Genomic DNA, 20990 nt, shown 5'->3' with positions numbered 1-20990 from the left:
CCCAAGAATGGACACACGAGCACCACGTGCTCGCGCTCACCAGCAAATGGGTACGAACCGATGGACACCTAAGTGGACACAGAGGAATCACCTTCTTCGGGTGGGTGTCGGGCGGGTGGGGGGAGGGGATGGGCATACACATCCATTAGGAATGGGGTGGGTACGCACCGACTGGGGGATGGGCGCACTTGAAGCTCTGACCCGAGGGGGGAGGCTGGGAGAGGGCAACGCACCCGACCTTAACATTGGTGCCCCCACAATATGCTGGAACAACATGAGAGGTAAATGAATAAGAACACGGGGGGGGGGAGGGGGGCACGGGCAACACATGTCACCTTAACACTTGGACTCCCATCATCTGCTTGAAAAGAGAGAGAAAAGAAAATGCAATAATAGAGATAAGAGACACTTTTTAAAAATAATGAATCCGGCCGGGCGCTGTGGCTCACGCCTGTAATCCTAGCTCTTGGGAGGCCGAGGCGGGCGGATTGCTCAAGGTCAGGAGTTCAAAACCAGCCTGAGCAAGAGCGAGACCCCGTCTCTACTATAAATAGAAAGAAATTAATTGGCCAACTGATATATATATAAAAAATTAGCGGGGCATGGTGGCGCATGCCTGCAGTCCCAGCTACCCGGGAGGCTGAGGCAGAAGGATCACTCGAGCCCAGGAGTTTGAAGTTGCTGTGAGCTAGGCTGACGCCACGGCACTCACTCTAGCCTGGGCAACAAACCGAGACTCTGTCTCAAAAAAAAAAAAAAAAATGAATCCGAAGAGAAAAGTAAAAGGAGGCCTGTGGAGCAGGTCTGGGTGTGACTCCGGATCCCCGAACATCAGGTGCCACCACCAAAGATTCCTACGTGTAGCCCATAGAACCCCAAAAGCAACGGGAGGAGTTCTGGTCACATACTCCCTCAAAATGACATCCTGGCCTTCTTCTGGAACTCCCTCCCCTCTCAGACTCTCAAGGTTTCCTCCAGCGTGTCGGCTCCCACAGAGCAGACCTTTGGTCTGAGACCTGACTGTCCAGAAGCCAGGCATGCTGCCGCGTGGCGGCGGTGTCACGGCTCGGGACAAGAGGAGGCCCCACGGTGCGGGCTGGGGCGCCAGGCACCGCGGCGGGCGCCGAGGGTGGGGGTCCCCCCCACCCCGGGCCGCCCCCGCACTCCCAGAAACGTGACAGAACCAGAGGCAAAAAAAAAAAGAAGAAGCCTACGGCACCCGGTATTCCCGGGCGGTCTCCCATCCAAGTTCTAACCAGGCCCGACCCTGCTTAGCTTCCGAGACCAGACGGGATCGGGCGCGTTCGGGGTGGTGTGGCCGTGGACGGCGTGGCCGTGGACGGCGGAGGGCGCCCCTGCCCCGCTCAAGAAGCCGAGCCTCTCCGCGCTTCCCCGCCGCCTCCTCCCGCCCCAGGCCCCGCGCCGGGTCGGGCCTGTTGAGTTCGCCGGCCGGGTCCCGCGGGCTCCGAGGGACGGGGGTGACAGGCGGGGCGGGCAGGGAGCGGCGGGCCGGGGTTGGGGGCTGTCTCTGTATACACACACACTCACACTCACACTCACTCACTCACTCACACTCACACTCACACAAGATGCGCCTCCACGGCTGGACCCGCCAAGGTGGAGACCTTCAAGCCCCCCTCCTCTCCTTGCCTGGCCTCCTTCACCTCCCCGCCCCCCACCCCCAGCGTGCCGGGGCTGCTGACTGCGCACGGGCGGGAGGGGCGGGCCACTCGCCCTTTGACCCCAGCCAGGGGCGGCCCTCCCCCACAACCCCTTTCAGCTGCGCCCCCCACCCTGTGGCCTGGCGGCCGCCTATTCCCCCGGGCCAGGGCTGGGGCACAGCGCACGGGGGAGGGGAGCCAGTGTATGGGGCGTCTCTCTCTCTCGGGATGTGTCCCATGGGTGGGGTGGGGTGGCGTGGTTTGTGGGGCGCTGAAGAAATCAGTCCCCTCCATCTCCTCCCTCTGGAAAACACCCAAGCCCTTGGAGAACTGCCCGCACCTCTACCTACCGTGGGGGCCGGGACCCTCCTCTGTGTCCTCCTGTGGCCCAGTCCAAGGGGCCTGGGCCTGGCCGGGGCTGCATTGGACCCCAACCACCCTGGCGTGTGGACTCGCCAAAAATCGGCGATTAGATATTGGATTCCAGCGTCATTGAGGTCATTTCACTAATGAGTGCACCGCAAAGAGTTTCCTAATCCATCTGTGAGGGTGGCAACTGAAAGAGAATTTTAGAGCTGACAGAATAGGCGAGGAAAGGCATAGGAGATTTCCACACCCAGTAAGGAAGCCTTTCCCGAAGTGGAAGAAAGAAAGGAGCAAACAGAGACACCGGTAGCCCGCCCGGATCAGAGTCTGCCCCTGAGAGAAAGTACCCTGACCAGGTTCACCCGTGGGTGGGTCGCGAGCTAGCGGCATTCAGAAGAGCGAGGCCCGCAGTCTGTGCAGAAGACACCTGCACTCGGGTGTGTGTGGCGGCACAATTCACAAGCAGCTCCAGATGTTAAACCAAGGAGAAGCCAGGGAGTTCCCAACGCCCCAGGTGTCCTCAGCCCACGACTGGCTGCTGTGGGAATGCGAAGCCCGGCTCCTGGTCTCAGAGCGGGGCAACCAGGAGGTGTGATGTCCACCCCGGCGTTCCCAGGAGGATCAGACTGAAGCTGGGACTTGGCCTGAAAGTGTCCCCTCGCATGGCCACCCCCTTCCCCTTCCTGCTCCTCTACTCCTGGTGCCCCTCCATCCAGGGGCCAGACCTTAAAGAGTCACCCGCAAGAGAATCCTGGTCCCAAAGGAGCCTTCTGGGGGACCCCTGCTGAGAGAGGTTGTGGGCCTGGCCCGCTGGGGCTCTGCCCGACCCAGGGCTGAGAGATGCAACCTCCCAGCTCTGGGTCCCTGCAGGAAGTGTTGGCAAGCACAGGGCCAGTCCTCCAAAGGCCCAGGTGCAGGGAGCCCAGCCCAAGCAGCCTGTGGAAGAAGCCACATGCTGTGCCACCCCGGGGAACACGACTGCAGGCCAGGGCCCTTCCCACCTCCTCCTCCTCCTCCTCCTCCTCCTCCTCCTCCTCCTCCTCCTCCTCCCACCCCGCCCCCGCCCCCGCCCCCACATGGCACAGGGCCCAGAGACACCTCAGACACTTGCTACCCAAAGTGCAAAGGGCATCAGTTGCTCCTCCAAACCCCCCCCCCAGCCCAGCAGACCGCGTTGTCCAGCCAGCCCCCGGGCCTCCCTGGGGAGCCCAGCACAAAAGTGCAGACACCCACCGGACCCTCAATCTCAGTTTTCGGATGTTTTTGCCACTCTAAGGACCCGCAGGCCAGCTGGGCCTTCTGGCAGGACAGAGAGCCCCGGAATCCGACGTGGAGAGCTGGGTGTACGTCCCCATGAGGAGGCGGTCCCCACCTCCGCGGCTATCCCCTTGCGGGGAGCGGCAGCCGCGGGGCCTCAGAGAAGACACCAGGCTGGGCCCCCACGGCACAGCGGGAGCACGTCCCCCGCAGGCCACTTAGCGACGGCGGCCAGCCGGCGGACGGTTGGGTTGCGCGAGACGCTGCGGCCGCCCTGCTACCGGGTTCCTGGGAGGGCGTCCTGGAACCAGCGTCCACACCAAGCCCTTGGAAGGCCCAGGCGACGGAGGAGCCCCGTCAGGCAGGGGCCGAGGACGGTGACGGCCCGGGCGGGGAGGAGCGTGTCAGGCAGGGGCAGAGGACGGTGACAGGTGACAGGCCGGGCGGGAAGGAGTCAGTCAGGCAGGGGCCGTGGAGGAGACGGGCTGGGTAAGGGTTAGGGTTAGTGTCAGGGCACAAGTCACAATCGCAAAGACCTGGAAGCCACCCGAGTGCCCATCGACCCACGAGTGGGTAAGTAAAATGTGGCCCGTGGACACCACGGAGTGCTATTCGGCTATGAGGAGCAGCGGTGAGGGGGCACCTCTCGTGGTTCTCCTGGCCAGAGCTGGAACCCGTTCCAGTAAGCCAAGTATCCCAAGAATGGACACACGAGCACCACGTGCTCGCGCTCACCAGCAAATGGGTACGAACCGATGGACACCTAAGTGGACACAGAGGAATCACCTTCTTCGGGTGGGTGTCGGGCGGGTGGGGGGAGGGGATGGGCATACACATCCATTAGGAATGGGGTGGGTACGCACCGACTGGGGGATGGGCGCACTTGAAGCTCTGACCCGAGGGGGGAGGCTGGGAGAGGGCAACGCACCCGACCTTAACATTGGTGCCCCCACAATATGCTGGAACAACATGAGAGGTAAATGAATAAGAACACGGGGGGGGGGGAGGGGGGCACGGGCAACACATGTCACCTTAACACTTGGACTCCCATCATCTGCTTGAAAAGAGAGAGAAAAGAAAATGCAATAATAGAGATAAGAGACACTTTTTAAAAATAATGAATCCGGCCGGGCGCTGTGGCTCACGCCTGTAATCCTAGCTCTTGGGAGGCCGAGGCGGGCGGATTGCTCAAGGTCAGGAGTTCAAAACCAGCCTGAGCAAGAGCGAGACCCCGTCTCTACTATAAATAGAAAGAAATTAATTGGCCAACTGATATATATATAAAAAATTAGCGGGGCATGGTGGCGCATGCCTGCAGTCCCAGCTACCCGGGAGGCTGAGGCAGAAGGATCACTCGAGCCCAGGAGTTTGAAGTTGCTGTGAGCTAGGCTGACGCCACGGCACTCACTCTAGCCTGGGCAACAAACCGAGACTCTGTCTCAAAAAAAAAAAAAAAAATGAATCCGAAGAGAAAAGTAAAAGGAGGCCTGTGGAGCAGGTCTGGGTGTGACTCCGGATCCCCGAACATCAGGTGCCACCACCAAAGATTCCTACGTGTAGCCCATAGAACCCCAAAAGCAACGGGAGGAGTTCTGGTCACATACTCCCTCAAAATGACATCCTGGCCTTCTTCTGGAACTCCCTCCCCTCTCAGACTCTCAAGGTTTCCTCCAGCGTGTCGGCTCCCACAGAGCAGACCTTTGGTCTGAGACCTGACTGTCCAGAAGCCAGGCATGCTGCCGCGTGGCGGCGGTGTCACGGCTCGGGACAAGAGGAGGCCCCACGGTGCGGGCTGGGGCGCCAGGCACCGCGGCGGGCGCCGAGGGTGGGGGTCCCCCCCACCCCGGGCCGCCCCCGCACTCCCAGAAACGCGACAGAACCAGAGGCAAAAAAAAAAAGAAGAAGCCTACGGCACCCGGTATTCCCGGGCGGTCTCCCATCCAAGTTCTAACCAGGCCCGACCCTGCTTAGCTTCCGAGACCAGACGGGATCGGGCGCGTTCGGGGTGGTGTGGCCGTGGACGGCGGAGGGCGCCCCTGCCCCGCTCAAGAAGCCGAGCCTCTCTGCGCTTCCCCGCCGCCTCCTCCCGCCCCAGGCCCCGCGCCGGGTCGGGCCTGTTGAGTTCGCCGGCCGGGTCCCGCGGGCTCCGAGGGACGAAGGTGACAGGCGGGGCGGGCAGGGAGCGGCGGGCCGGGGTTGGGGGCTGTCTCTGTATACACACACACTCACACGCACTCACTCACTCACTCACACTCACACAAGATGCGCCTCCACGGCTGGACCCGCCAAGGTGGAGACCTTCAAGCCCCCCTCCTCTCCTTGCCTGGCCTCCTTCACCTCCCCGCCCCCCACCCCCAGCGCGCCGGGGCCGCTGACTGCGCACGGGCGGGAGGGGCGGGGCGCTCGCCCTTTGACCCCAGCCAGGGGCGGCCCTCCCCCACAACCCCTTTCAGCTGCGCCCCCCACCCTGTGGCCTGGCGGCCGCCTATTCCCCCGGGCCAGGGCTGGGGCACAGCGCACGGGGGAGGGGAGCCAGTGTATGGGGCGTCTCTCTCTCTCGGGATGTGTCCCATGGGTGGGGTGGGGTGGCGTGGTTTGTGGGGCGCTGAAGAAATCAGTCCCCTCCATCTCCTCCCTCTGGAAAACACCCAAGCCCTTGGAGAACTGCCCGCACCTCTACCTACCGTGGGGGCCGGGACCCTCCTCTGTGTCCTCCTGTGGCCCAGTCCAAGGGGCCTGGGCCTGGCCGGGGCTGCATTGGACCCCAACCACCCTGGCGTGTGGACTCGCCAAAAATCGGCGATTAGATATTGGATTCCAGCGTCATTGAGGTCATTTCACTAATGAGTGCACCGCAAAGAGTTTCCTAATCCATCTGTGAGGGTGGCAACCGAAAGAGAATTTTAGAGCTGACAGAATAGGCGAGGAAAGGCATAGGAGATTTCCACACCCAGTAAGGAAGCCTTTCCCGAAGTGGAAGAAAGAAAGGAGCAAACAGAGACACCGGTAGCCCGCCCGGATCAGAGTCTGCCCCTGAGAGAAAGTACCCTGACCAGGTTCACCCGTGGGTGGGTCGCGAGCTAGCGGCATTCAGAAGAGCGAGGCCCGCAGTCTGTGCAGAAGACACCTGCACTCGGGTGTGTGTGGCGGCACAATTCACAAGCAGCTCCAGATGTTAAACCAAGGAGAAGCCAGGGAGTTCCCAACGCCCCAGGTGTCCTCAGCCCACGACTGGCTGCTGTGGGAATGCGAAGCCCGGCTCCTGGTCTCAGAGCGGGGCAACCAGGAGGTGTGATGTCCACCCCGGCGTTCCCAGGAGGATCAGACTGAAGCTGGGACTTGGCCTGAAAGTGTCCCCTCGCATGGCCACCCCCTTCCCCTTCCTGCTCCTCTACTCCTGGTGCCCCTCCATCCAGGGGCCAGACCTTAAAGAGTCACCCGCAAGAGAATCCTGGTCCCAAAGGAGCCTTCTGGGGGACCCCTGCTGAGAGAGGTTGTGGGCCTGGCCCGCTGGGGCTCTGCCCGACCCAGGGCTGAGAGATGCAACCTCCCAGCTCTGGGTCCCTGCAGGAAGTGTTGGCAAGCACAGGGCCAGTCCTCCAAAGGCCCAGGTGCAGGGAGCCCAGGACAAGCAGCCTGTGGAAGAAGCCACATGCTGTGCCACCCCGGGGAACACGACTGCAGGCCACGGCCCTTCCCACCTCCTCCTCCTCCTCCTCCTCCTCCTCCTCCTCCTCCTCCCACCCCGCCCCCGCCCCCGCCCCCACATGGCACAGGGCCCAGAGACACCTCAGACACTTGCTACCCAAAGTGCAAAGGGCATCAGTTGCTCCTCCAAACCCCCCCCCCAGCCCAGCAGACCGCGTTGTCCAGCCAGCCCCCGGGCCTCCCTGGGGAGCCCAGCACAAAAGTGCAGACACCCACCGGACCCTCAATCTCAGTTTTCGGATGTTTTTGCCACTCTAAGGACCCGCAGGCCAGCTGGGCCTTCTGGCAGGACAGAGAGCCCCGGAATCCGACGTGGAGAGCTGGGTGTACGTCCCCATGAGGAGGCGGTCCCCACCTCCGCGGCTATCCCCTTGCGGGGAGCGGCAGCCGCGGGGCCTCAGAGAAGACACCAGGCTGGGCCCCCACGGCACAGCGGGAGCACGTCCCCCGCAGGCCACTTAGCGACGGCGGCCAGCCGGCGGATGGTTGGGTTGCGCGAGACGCTGCGGCCGCCCTGCTACCGGGTTCCTGGGAGGGCGTCCTGGAACCAGCGTCCACACCAAGCCCTTGGAAGGCCCAGGCGACGGAGGAGCCCCGTCAGGCAGGGGCCGAGGACGGTGACGGCCCGGGCGGGGAGGAGCGTGTCAGGCAGGGGCAGAGGACGGTGACAGGTGACAGGCCGGGCGGGAAGGAGTCAGTCAGGCAGGGGCCGTGGAGGAGACGGGCTGGGTAAGGGTTAGGGTTAGTGTCAGGGCACAAGTCACAATCGCAAAGACCTGGAAGCCACCCGAGTGCCCATCGACCCACGAGTGGGTAAGTAAAATGTGGCCCGTGGACACCACGGAGTGCTATTCGGCTATGAGGAGCAGCGGTGAGGGGGCACCTCTCGTGGTTCTCCTGGCCAGAGCTGGAACCCGTTCCAGTAAGCCAAGTATCCCAAGAATGGACACACGAGCACCACGTGCTCGCGCTCACCAGCAAATGGGTACGAACCGATGGACACCTAAGTGGACACAGAGGAATCACCTTCTTCGGGTGGGTGTCGGGCGGGTGGGGGGAGGGGATGGGCATACACATCCATTAGGAATGGGGTGGGTACGCACCGACTGGGGGATGGGCGCACTTGAAGCTCTGACCCGAGGGGGGAGGCTGGGAGAGGGCAACGCACCCGACCTTAACATTGGTGCCCCCACAATATGCTGGAACAACATGAGAGGTAAATGAATAAGAACACGGGGGGGGGGAGGGGGGCACGGGCAACACATGTCACCTTAACACTTGGACTCCCATCATCTGCTTGAAAAGAGAGAGAAAAGAAAATGCAATAATAGAGATAAGAGACACTTTTTAAAAATAATGAATCCGGCCGGGCGCTGTGGCTCACGCCTGTAATCCTAGCTCTTGGGAGGCCGAGGCGGGCGGATTGCTCAAGGTCAGGAGTTCAAAACCAGCCTGAGCAAGAGCGAGACCCCGTCTCTACTATAAATAGAAAGAAATTAATTGGCCAACTGATATATATATAAAAAATTAGCGGGGCATGGTGGCGCATGCCTGCAGTCCCAGCTACCCGGGAGGCTGAGGCAGAAGGATCACTCGAGCCCAGGAGTTTGAAGTTGCTGTGAGCTAGGCTGACGCCACGGCACTCACTCTAGCCTGGGCAACAAACCGAGACTCTGTCTCAAAAAAAAAAAAAAAAATGAATCCGAAGAGAAAAGTAAAAGGAGGCCTGTGGAGCAGGTCTGGGTGTGACTCCGGATCCCCGAACATCAGGTGCCACCACCAAAGATTCCTACGTGTAGCCCATAGAACCCCAAAAGCAACGGGAGGAGTTCTGGTCACATACTCCCTCAAAATGACATCCTGGCCTTCTTCTGGAACTCCCTCCCCTCTCAGACTCTCAAGGTTTCCTCCAGCGTGTCGGCTCCCACAGAGCAGACCTTTGGTCTGAGACCTGACTGTCCAGAAGCCAGGCATGCTGCCGCGTGGCGGCGGTGTCACGGCTCGGGACAAGAGGAGGCCCCACGGTGCGGGCTGGGGCGCCAGGCACCGCGGCGGGCGCCGAGGGTGGGGGTCCCCCCACCCCGGGCCGCCCCCGCACTCCCAGAAACGCGACAGAACCAGAGGCAAAAAAAAAAAGAAGAAGCCTACGGCACCCGGTATTCCCGGGCGGTCTCCCATCCAAGTTCTAACCAGGCCCGACCCTGCTTAGCTTCCGAGACCAGACGGGATCGGGCGCGTTCGGGGTGGTGTGGCCGTGGACGGCGGAGGGCGCCCCTGCCCCGCTCAAGAAGCCGAGCCTCTCTGCGCTTCCCCGCCGCCTCCTCCCGCCCCAGGCCCCGCGCCGGGTCGGGCCTGTTGAGTTCGCCGGCCGGGTCCCGCGGGCTCCGAGGGACGGGGGTGACAGGCGGGGCGGGCAGGGAGCGGCGGGCCGGGGTTGGGGGCTGTCTCTGTATACACACACACTCACACGCACTCACTCACTCACTCACACTCACACAAGATGCGCCTCCACGGCTGGACCCGCCAAGGTGGAGACCTTCAAGCCCCCCTCCTCTCCTTGCCTGGCCTCCTTCACCTCCCCGCCCCCCACCCCCAGCGCGCCGGGGCCGCTGACTGCGCACGGGCGGGAGGGGCGGGGCGCTCGCCCTTTGACCCCAGCCAGGGGCGGCCCTCCCCCACAACCCCTTTCAGCTGCGCCCCCCACCCTGTGGCCTGGCGGCCGCCTATTCCCCCGGGCCAGGGCTGGGGCACAGCGCACGGGGGAGGGGAGCCAGTGTATGGGGCGTCTCTCTCTCTCGGGATGTGTCCCATGGGTGGGGTGGGGTGGCGTGGTTTGTGGGGCGCTGAAGAAATCAGTCCCCTCCATCTCCTCCCTCTGGAAAACACCCAAGCCCTTGGAGAACTGCCCGCACCTCTACCTACCGTGGGGGCCGGGACCCTCCTCTGTGTCCTCCTGTGGCCCAGTCCAAGGGGCCTGGGCCTGGCCGGGGCTGCATTGGACCCCAACCACCCTGGCGTGTGGACTCGCCAAAAATCGGCGATTAGATATTGGATTCCAGCGTCATTGAGGTCATTTCACTAATGAGTGCACCGCAAAGAGTTTCCTAATCCATCTGTGAGGGTGGCAACCGAAAGAGAATTTTAGAGCTGACAGAATAGGCGAGGAAAGGCATAGGAGATTTCCACACCCAGTAAGGAAGCCTTTCCCGAAGTGGAAGAAAGAAAGGAGCAAACAGAGACACCGGTAGCCCGCCCGGATCAGAGTCTGCCCCTGAGAGAAAGTACCCTGACCAGGTTCACCCGTGGGTGGGTCGCGAGCTAGCGGCATTCAGAAGAGCGAGGCCCGCAGTCTGTGCAGAAGACACCTGCACTCGGGTGTGTGTGGCGGCACAATTCACAAGCAGCTCCAGATGTTAAACCAAGGAGAAGCCAGGGAGTTCCCAACGCCCCAGGTGTCCTCAGCCCACGACTGGCTGCTGTGGGAATGCGAAGCCCGGCTCCTGGTCTCAGAGCGGGGCAACCAGGAGGTGTGATGTCCACCCCGGCGTTCCCAGGAGGATCAGACTGAAGCTGGGACTTGGCCTGAAAGTGTCCCCTCGCATGGCCACCCCCTTCCCCTTCCTGCTCCTCTACTCCTGGTGCCCCTCCATCCAGGGGCCAGACCTTAAAGAGTCACCCGCAAGAGAATCCTGGTCCCAAAGGAGCCTTCTGGGGGACCCCTGCTGAGAGAGGTTGTGGGCCTGGCCCGCTGGGGCTCTGCCCGACCCAGGGCTGAGAGATGCAACCTCCCAGCTCTGGGTCCCTGCAGGAAGTGTTGGCAAGCACAGGGCCAGTCCTCCAAAGGCCCAGGTGCAGGGAGCCCAGGACAAGCAGCCTGTGGAAGAAGCCACATGCTGTGCCACCCCGGGGAACACGACTGCAGGCCACGGCCCTTCCCACCTCCTCCTCCTCCTCCTCCTCCTCCTCCTCCTCCTCCTCCCACCCCGCCCCCGCCCCCGCCCCCACATGGCACAGGGCCCAGAGACACCTCAGACACTTGCTACCCAAAGTGCAAAGGGCATCAGTTGCTCCTCCAAACCCCCCCCCCAGCCCAGCAGACCGCGTTGTCCAGCCAGCCCCCGGGCCTCCCTGGGGAGCCCAGCACAAAAGTGCAGACACCCACCGGACCCTCAATCTCAGTTTTCGGATGTTTTTGCCACTCTAAGGACCCGCAGGCCAGCTGGGCCTTCTGGCAGGACAGAGAGCCCCGGAATCCGACGTGGAGAGCTGGGTGTACGTCCCCATGAGGAGGCGGTCCCCACCTCCGCGGCTATCCCCTTGCGGGGAGCGGCAGCCGCGGGGCCTCAGAGAAGACACCAGGCTGGGCCCCCACGGCACAGCGGGAGCACGTCCCCCGCAGGCCACTTAGCGACGGCGGCCAGCCGGCGGATGGTTGGGTTGCGCGAGACGCTGCGGCCGCCCTGCTACCGGGTTCCTGGGAGGGCGTCCTGGAACCAGCGTCCACACCAAGCCCTTGGAAGGCCCAGGCGACGGAGGAGCCCCGTCAGGCAGGGGCCGAGGACGGTGACGGCCCGGGCGGGGAGGAGCGTGTCAGGCAGGGGCAGAGGACGGTGACAGGTGACAGGCCGGGCGGGAAGGAGTCAGTCAGGCAGGGGCCGTGGAGGAGACGGGCTGGGTAAGGGTTAGGGTTAGTGTCAGGGCACAAGTCACAATCGCAAAGACCTGGAAGCCACCCGAGTGCCCATCGACCCACGAGTGGGTAAGTAAAATGTGGCCCGTGGACACCACGGAGTGCTATTCGGCTATGAGGAGCAGCGGTGAGGGGGCACCTCTCGTGGTTCTCCTGGCCAGAGCTGGAACCCGTTCCAGTAAGCCAAGTATCCCAAGAATGGACACACGAGCACCACGTGCTCGCGCTCACCAGCAAATGGGTACGAACCGATGGACACCTAAGTGGACACAGAGGAATCACCTTCTTCGGGTGGGTGTCGGGCGGGTGGGGGGAGGGGATGGGCATACACATCCATTAGGAATGGGGTGGGTACGCACCGACTGGGGGATGGGCGCACTTGAAGCTCTGACCCGAGGGGGGAGGCTGGGAGAGGGCAACGCACCCGACCTTAACATTGGTGCCCCCACAATATGCTGGAACAACATGAGAGGTAAATGAATAAGAACACGGGGGGGGGGAGGGGGGCACGGGCAACACATGTCACCTTAACACTTGGACTCCCATCATCTGCTTGAAAAGAGAGAGAAAAGAAAATGCAATAATAGAGATAAGAGACACTTTTTAAAAATAATGAATCCGGCCGGGCGCTGTGGCTCACGCCTGTAATCCTAGCTCTTGGGAGGCCGAGGCGGGCGGATTGCTCAAGGTCAGGAGTTCAAAACCAGCCTGAGCAAGAGCGAGACCCCGTCTCTACTATAAATAGAAAGAAATTAATTGGCCAACTGATATATATATAAAAAATTAGCGGGGCATGGTGGCGCATGCCTGCAGTCCCAGCTACCCGGGAGGCTGAGGCAGAAGGATCACTCGAGCCCAGGAGTTTGAAGTTGCTGTGAGCTAGGCTGACGCCACGGCACTCACTCTAGCCTGGGCAACAAACCGAGACTCTGTCTCAAAAAAAAAAAAAAAAATGAATCCGAAGAGAAAAGTAAAAGGAGGCCTGTGGAGCAGGTCTGGGTGTGACTCCGGATCCCCGAACATCAGGTGCCACCACCAAAGATTCCTACGTGTAGCCCATAGAACCCCAAAAGCAACGGGAGGAGTTCTGGTCACATACTCCCTCAAAATGACATCCTGGCCTTCTTCTGGAACTCCCTCCCCTCTCAGACTCTCAAGGTTTCCTCCAGCGTGTCGGCTCCCACAGAGCAGACCTTTGGTCTGAGACCTGACTGTCCAGAAGCCAGGCATGCTGCCGCGTGGCGGCGGTGTCACGGCTCGGGACAAGAGGAGGCCCCACGGTGCGGGCTGGGGCGCCAGGCACCGCGGCGGGCGCCGAGGGTGGGGGTCCCCCCCACCCCGGGCCGCCCCCGCACTCCCAGAAACGTGACAGAACCAGAGGCAAAAAAAAAAAGAAGAAGCCTACGGCACCCGGTATTCCCGGGCGGTCTCCCATCCAAGTTCTAACCAGGCCCGACCCTGCTTAGCTTCCGAGACCAGACGGGATCGGGCGCGTTCGGGGTGGTGTGGCCGTGGACGGCGTGGCCGTGGACGGCGGAGGGCGCCCCTGCCCCGCTCAAGAAGCCGAGCCTCTCCGCGCTTCCCCGCCGCCTCCTCCCGCCCCAGGCCCCGCGCCGGGTCGGGCCTGTTGAGTTCGCCGGCCGGGTCCCGCGGGCTCCGAGGGACGGGGGTGACAGGCGGGGCGGGCAGGGAGCGGCGGGCCGGGGTTGGGGGCTGTCTCTGTATACACACACACTCACACTCACACTCACTCACTCACTCACACTCACACTCACACAAGATGCGCCTCCACGGCTGGACCCGCCAAGGTGGAGACCTTCAAGCCCCCCTCCTCTCCTTGCCTGGCCTCCTTCACCTCCCCGCCCCCCACCCCCAGCGTGCCGGGGCTGCTGACTGCGCACGGGCGGGAGGGGCGGGCCACTCGCCCTTTGACCCCAGCCAGGGGCGGCCCTCCCCCACAACCCCTTTCAGCTGCGCCCCCCACCCTGTGGCCTGGCGGCCGCCTATTCCCCCGGGCCAGGGCTGGGGCACAGCGCACGGGGGAGGGGAGCCAGTGTATGGGGCGTCTCTCTCTCTCGGGATGTGTCCCATGGGTGGGGTGGGGTGGCGTGGTTTGTGGGGCGCTGAAGAAATCAGTCCCCTCCATCTCCTCCCTCTGGAAAACACCCAAGCCCTTGGAGAACTGCCCGCACCTCTACCTACCGTGGGGGCCGGGACCCTCCTCTGTGTCCTCCTGTGGCCCAGTCCAAGGGGCCTGGGCCTGGCCGGGGCTGCATTGGACCCCAACCACCCTGGCGTGTGGACTCGCCAAAAATCGGCGATTAGATATTGGATTCCAGCGTCATTGAGGTCATTTCACTAATGAGTGCACCGCAAAGAGTTTCCTAATCCATCTGTGAGGGTGGCAACTGAAAGAGAATTTTAGAGCTGACAGAATAGGCGAGGAAAGGCATAGGAGATTTCCACACCCAGTAAGGAAGCCTTTCCCGAAGTGGAAGAAAGAAAGGAGCAAACAGAGACACCGGTAGCCCGCCCGGATCAGAGTCTGCCCCTGAGAGAAAGTACCCTGACCAGGTTCACCCGTGGGTGGGTCGCGAGCTAGCGGCATTCAGAAGAGCGAGGCCCGCAGTCTGTGCAGAAGACACCTGCACTCGGGTGTGTGTGGCGGCACAATTCACAAGCAGCTCCAGATGTTAAACCAAGGAGAAGCCAGGGAGTTCCCAACGCCCCAGGTGTCCTCAGCCCACGACTGGCTGCTGTGGGAATGCGAAGCCCGGCTCCTGGTCTCAGAGCGGGGCAACCAGGAGGTGTGATGTCCACCCCGGCGTTCCCAGGAGGATCAGACTGAAGCTGGGACTTGGCCTGAAAGTGTCCCCTCGCATGGCCACCCCCTTCCCCTTCCTGCTCCTCTACTCCTGGTGCCCCTCCATCCAGGGGCCAGACCTTAAAGAGTCACCCGCAAGAGAATCCTGGTCCCAAAGGAGCCTTCTGGGGGACCCCTGCTGAGAGAGGTTGTGGGCCTGGCCCGCTGGGGCTCTGCCCGACCCAGGGCTGAGAGATGCAACCTCCCAGCTCTGGGTCCCTGCAGGAAGTGTTGGCAAGCACAGGGCCAGTCCTCCAAAGGCCCAGGTGCAGGGAGCCCAGCCCAAGCAGCCTGTGGAAGAAGCCACATGCTGTGCCACCCCGGGGAACACGACTGCAGGCCACGGCCCTTCCCACCTCCTCCTCCTCCTCCTCCTCCTCCTCCTCCTCCTCCTCCTCCCACCCCGCCCCCGCCCCCGCCCCCACATGGCACAGGGCCCAGAGACACCTCAGACACTTGCTACCCAAAGTGCAAAGGGCATCAGTTGCTCCTCCAAACCCCCCCCCCAGCCCAGCAGACCGCGTTGTCCAGCCAGCCCCCGGGCCTCCCTGGGGAGCCCAGCACAAAAGTGCAGACACCCACCGGACCCTCAATCTCAGTTTTCGGATGTTTTTGCCACTCTAAGGACCCGCAGGCCAGCTGGGCCTTCTGGCAGGACAGAGAGCCCCGGAATCCGACGTGGAGAGCTGGGTGTACGTCCCCATGAGGAGGCGGTCCCCACCTCCGCGGCTATCCCCTTGCGGGGAGCGGCAGCCGCGGGGCCTCAGAGAAGACACCAGGCTGGGCCCCCACGGCACAGCGGGAGCACGTCCCCCGCAGGCCACTTAGCGACGGCGGCCAGCCGGCGGACGGTTGGGTTGCGCGAGACGCTGCGGCCGCCCTGCTACCGGGTTCCTGGGAGGGCGTCCTGGAACCAGCGTCCACACCAAGCCCTTGGAAGGCCCAGGCGACGGAGGAGCCCCGTCAGGCAGGGGCCGAGGACGGTGACGGCCCGGGCGGGGAGGAGCGTGTCAGGCAGGGGCAGAGGACGGTGACAGGTGACAGGCCGGGCGGGAAGGAGTCAGTCAGGCAGGGGCCGTGGAGGAGACGGGCTGGGTAAGGGTTAGGGTTAGTGTCAGGGCACAAGTCACAATCGCAAAGACCTGGAAGCCACCCGAGTGCCCATCGACCCACGAGTGGGTAAGTAAAATGTGGCCCGTGGACACCACGGAGTGCTATTCGGCTATGAGGAGCAGCGGTGAGGGGGCACCTCTCGTGGTTCTCCTGGCCAGAGCTGGAACCCGTTCCAGTAAGCCAAGTATCCCAAGAATGGACACACGAGCACCACGTGCTCGCGCTCACCAGCAAATGGGTACGAACCGATGGACACCTAAGTGGACACAGAGGAATCACCTTCTTCGGGTGGGTGTCGGGCGGGTGGGGGGAGGGGATGGGCATACACATCCATTAGGAATGGGGTGGGTACGCACCGACTGGGGGATGGGCGCACTTGAAGCTCTGACCCGAGGGGGGAGGCTGGGAGAGGGCAACGCACCCGACCTTAACATTGGTGCCCCCACAATATGCTGGAACAACATGAGAGGTAAATGAATAAGAACACGGGGGGGGGGGAGGGGGGCACGGGCAACACATGTCACCTTAACACTTGGACTCCCATCATCTGCTTGAAAAGAGAGAGAAAAGAAAATGCAATAATAGAGATAAGAGACACTTTTTAAAAATAATGAATCCGGCCGGGCGCTGTGGCTCACGCCTGTAATCCTAGCTCTTGGGAGGCCGAGGCGGGCGGATTGCTCAAGGTCAGGAGTTCAAAACCAGCCTGAGCAAGAGCGAGACCCCGTCTCTACTATAAATAGAAAGAAATTAATTGGCCAACTGATATATATATAAAAAATTAGCGGGGCATGGTGGCGCATGCCTGCAGTCCCAGCTACCCGGGAGGCTGAGGCAGAAGGATCACTCGAGCCCAGGAGTTTGAAGTTGCTGTGAGCTAGGCTGACGCCACGGCACTCACTCTAGCCTGGGCAACAAACCGAGACTCTGTCTCAAAAAAAAAAAAAAAAATGAATCCGAAGAGAAAAGTAAAAGGAGGCCTGTGGAGCAGGTCTGGGTGTGACTCCGGATCCCCGAACATCAGGTGCCACCACCAAAGATTCCTACGTGTAGCCCATAGAACCCCAAAAGCAACGGGAGGAGTTCTGGTCACATACTCCCTCAAAATGACATCCTGGCCTTCTTCTGGAACTCCCTCCCCTCTCAGACTCTCAAGGTTTCCTCCAGCGTGTCGGCTCCCACAGAGCAGACCTTTGGTCTGAGACCTGACTGTCCAGAAGCCAGGCATGCTGCCGCGTGGCGGCGGTGTCACGGCTCGGGACAAGAGGAGGCCCCACGGTGCGGGCTGGGGCGCCAGGCACCGCGGCGGGCGCCGAGGGTGGGGGTCCCCCCACCCCGGGCCGCCCCCGCACTCCCAGAAACGCGACAGAACCAGAGGCAAAAAAAAAAAGAAGAAGCCTACGGCACCCGGTATTCCCGGGCGGTCTCCCATCCAAGTTCTAACCAGGCCCGACCCTGCTTAGCTTCCGAGACCAGACGGGATCGGGCGCGTTCGGGGTGGTGTGGCCGTGGACGGCGGAGGGCGCCCCTGCCCCGCTCAAGAAGCCGAGCCTCTCTGCGCTTCCCCGCCGCCTCCTCCCGCCCCAGGCCCCGCGCCGGGTCGGGCCTGTTGAGTTCGCCGGCCGGGTCCCGCGGGCTCCGAGGGACGGGGGTGACAGGCGGGGCGGGCAGGGAGCGGCGGGCCGGGGTTGGGGGCTGTCTCTGTATACACACACACTCACACGCACTCACTCACTCACTCACACTCACACAAGATGCGCCTCCACGGCTGGACCCGCCAAGGTGGAGACCTTCAAGCCCCCCTCCTCTCCTTGCCTGGCCTCCTTCACCTCCCCGCCCCCCACCCCCAGCGCGCCGGGGCCGCTGACTGCGCACGGGCGGGAGGGGCGGGGCGCTCGCCCTTTGACCCCAGCCAGGGGCGGCCCTCCCCCACAACCCCTTTCAGCTGCGCCCCCCACCCTGTGGCCTGGCGGCCGCCTATTCCCCCGGGCCAGGGCTGGGGCACAGCGCACGGGGGAGGGGAGCCAGTGTATGGGGCGTCTCTCTCTCTCGGGATGTGTCCCATGGGTGGGGTGGGGTGGCGTGGTTTGTGGGGCGCTGAAGAAATCAGTCCCCTCCATCTCCTCCCTCTGGAAAACACCCAAGCCCTTGGAGAACTGCCCGCACCTCTACCTACCGTGGGGGCCGGGACCCTCCTCTGTGTCCTCCTGTGGCCCAGTCCAAGGGGCCTGGGCCTGGCCGGGGCTGCATTGGACCCCAACCACCCTGGCGTGTGGACTCGCCAAAAATCGGCGATTAGATATTGGATTCCAGCGTCATTGAGGTCATTTCACTAATGAGTGCACCGCAAAGAGTTTCCTAATCCATCTGTGAGGGTGGCAACCGAAAGAGAATTTTAGAGCTGACAGAATAGGCGAGGAAAGGCATAGGAGATTTCCACACCCAGTAAGGAAGCCTTTCCCGAAGTGGAAGAAAGAAAGGAGCAAACAGAGACACCGGTAGCCCGCCCGGATCAGAGTCTGCCCCTGAGAGAAAGTACCCTGACCAGGTTCACCCGTGGGTGGGTCGCGAGCTAGCGGCATTCAGAAGAGCGAGGCCCGCAGTCTGTGCAGAAGACACCTGCACTCGGGTGTGTGTGGCGGCACAATTCACAAGCAGCTCCAGATGTTAAACCAAGGAGAAGCCAGGGAGTTCCCAACGCCCCAGGTGTCCTCAGCCCACGACTGGCTGCTGTGGGAATGCGAAGCCCGGCTCCTGGTCTCAGAGCGGGGCAACCAGGAGGTGTGATGTCCACCCCGGCGTTCCCAGGAGGATCAGACTGAAGCTGGGACTTGGCCTGAAAGTGTCCCCTCGCATGGCCACCCCCTTCCCCTTCCTGCTCCTCTACTCCTGGTGCCCCTCCATCCAGGGGCCAGACCTTAAAGAGTCACCCGCAAGAGAATCCTGGTCCCAAAGGAGCCTTCTGGGGGACCCCTGCTGAGAGAGGTTGTGGGCCTGGCCCGCTGGGGCTCTGCCCGACCCAGGGCTGAGAGATGCAACCTCCCAGCTCTGGGTCCCTGCAGGAAGTGTTGGCAAGCACAGGGCCAGTCCTCCAAAGGCCCAGGTGCAGGGAGCCCAGCCCAAGCAGCCTGTGGAAGAAGCCACATGCTGTGCCACCCCGGGGAACACGACTGCAGGCCACGGCCCTTCCCACCTCCTCCTCCTCCTCCTCCTCCTCCTCCTCCTCCTCCCACCCCGCCCCCGCCCCCGCCCCCACATGGCACAGGGCCCAGAGACACCTCAGACACTTGCTACCCAAAGTGCAAAGGGCATCAGTTGCTCCTCCAAACCCCCCCCCCAGCCCAGCAGACCGCGTTGTCCAGCCAGCCCCCGGGCCTCCCTGGGGAGCCCAGCACAAAAGTGCAGACACCCACCGGACCCTCAATCTCAGTTTTCGGATGTTTTTGCCACTCTAAGGACCCGCAGGCCAGCTGGGCCTTCTGGCAGGACAGAGAGCCCCGGAATCCGACGTGGAGAGCTGGGTGTACGTCCCCATGAGGAGGCGGTCCCCACCTCCGCGGCTATCCCCTTGCGGGGAGCGGCAGCCGCGGGGCCTCAGAGAAGACACCAGGCTGGGCCCCCACGGCACAGCGGGAGCACGTCCCCCGCAGGCCACTTAGCGACGGCGGCCAGCCGGCGGACGGTTGGGTTGCGCGAGACGCTGCGGCCGCCCTGCTACCGGGTTCCTGGGAGGGCGTCCTGGAACCAGCGTCCACACCAAGCCCTTGGAAGGCCCAGGCGACGGAGGAGCCCCGTCAGGCAGGGGCCGAGGACGGTGACGGCCCGGGCGGGGAGGAGCGTGTCAGGCAGGGGCAGAGGACGGTGACAGGTGACAGGCCGGGCGGGAAGGAGTCAGTCAGGCAGGGGCCGTGGAGGAGACGGGCTGGGTAAGGGTTAGGGTTAGTGTCAGGGCACAAGTCACAATCGCAAAGACCTGGAAGCCACCCGAGTGCCCATCGACCCACGAGTGGGTAAGTAAAATGTGGCCCGTGGACACCACGGAGTGCTATTCGGCTATGAGGAGCAGCGGTGAGGGGGCACCTCTCGTGGTTCTCCTGGCCAGAGCTGGAACCCGTTCCAGTAAGCCAAGTATCCCAAGAATGGACACACGAGCACCACGTGCTCGCGCTCACCAGCAAATGGGTACGAACCGATGGACACCTAAGTGGACACAGAGGAATCACCTTCTTCGGGTGGGTGTCGGGCGGGTGGGGGGAGGGGATGGGCATACACATCCATTAGGAATGGGGTGGGTACGCACCGACTGGGGGATGGGCGCACTTGAAGCTCTGACCCGAGGGGGGAGGCTGGGAGAGGGCAACGCACCCGACCTTAACATTGGTGCCCCCACAATATGCTGGAACAACATGAGAGGTAAATGAATAAGAACACGGGGGGGGGGGAGGGGGGCACGGGCAACACATGTCACCTTAACACTTGGACTCCCATCATCTGCTTGAAAAGAGAGAGAAAAGAAAATGCAATAATAGAGATAAGAGACACTTTTTAAAAATAATGAATCCGGCCGGGCGCTGTGGCTCACGCCTGTAATCCTAGCTCTTGGGAGGCCGAGGCGGGCGGATTGCTCAAGGTCAGGAGTTCAAAACCAGCCTGAGCAAGAGCGAGACCCCGTCTCTACTATAAATAGAAAGAAATTAATTGGCCAACTGATATATATATAAAAAATTAGCGGGGCATGGTGGCGCATGCCTGCAGTCCCAGCTACCCGGGAGGCTGAGGCAGAAGGATCACTCGAGCCCAGGAGTTTGAAGTTGCTGTGAGCTAGGCTGACGCCACGGCACTCACTCTAGCCTGGGCAACAAACCGAGACTCTGTCTCAAAAAAAAAAAAAAAAATGAATCCGAAGAGAAAAGTAAAAGGAGGCCTGTGGAGCAGGTCTGGGTGTGACTCCGGATCCCCGAACATCAGGTGCCACCACCAAAGATTCCTACGTGTAGCCCATAGAACCCCAAAAGCAACGGGAGGAGTTCTGGTCACATACTCCCTCAAAATGACATCCTGGCCTTCTTCTGGAACTCCCTCCCCTCTCAGACTCTCAAGGTTTCCTCCAGCGTGTCGGCTCCCACAGAGCAGACCTTTGGTCTGAGACCTGACTGTCCAGAAGCCAGGCATGCTGCCGCGTGGCGGCGGTGTCACGGCTCGGGACAAGAGGAGGCCCCACGGTGCGGGCTGGGGCGCCAGGCACCGCGGCGGGCGCCGAGGGTGGGGGTCCCCCCCACCCCGGGCCGCCCCCGCACTCCCAGAAACGCGACAGAACCAGAGGCAAAAAAAA

General features: G+C 62.4%; 5 pseudogenes; all 5 read right to left on the bottom strand.

The window, feature by feature from the left end:
• Positions 1-1207: 1207 nt before the first annotated feature.
• On the bottom strand, positions 1208-1326 carry LOC142868497 (uncharacterized; annotated as a pseudogene).
• A 3861-nt stretch (positions 1327-5187) lies between these two features.
• Positions 5188-5306, bottom strand: LOC142868496 (uncharacterized; annotated as a pseudogene).
• A 3827-nt stretch (positions 5307-9133) lies between these two features.
• Positions 9134-9252, bottom strand: LOC142868495 (uncharacterized; annotated as a pseudogene).
• A 3828-nt stretch (positions 9253-13080) lies between these two features.
• LOC142868494 (uncharacterized) lies at positions 13081-13199 on the bottom strand (annotated as a pseudogene).
• Positions 13200-17053: 3854 nt separating this feature from the next.
• LOC142868493 (uncharacterized) lies at positions 17054-17172 on the bottom strand (annotated as a pseudogene).
• Positions 17173-20990: the final 3818 nt, after the last annotated feature.

The sequence above is a fragment of the Microcebus murinus genome, unplaced genomic scaffold (genome assembly GCF_040939455.1).
Source record: "Microcebus murinus isolate Inina unplaced genomic scaffold, M.murinus_Inina_mat1.0 scaf032_hap2_Mmur4.0, whole genome shotgun sequence".
Lineage (NCBI taxonomy): Eukaryota > Metazoa > Chordata > Mammalia > Primates > Cheirogaleidae > Microcebus > Microcebus murinus.
Note: the sequence above shows the minus strand (reverse complement) of the source record. Positions and strands in the feature narration are given on the sequence as shown.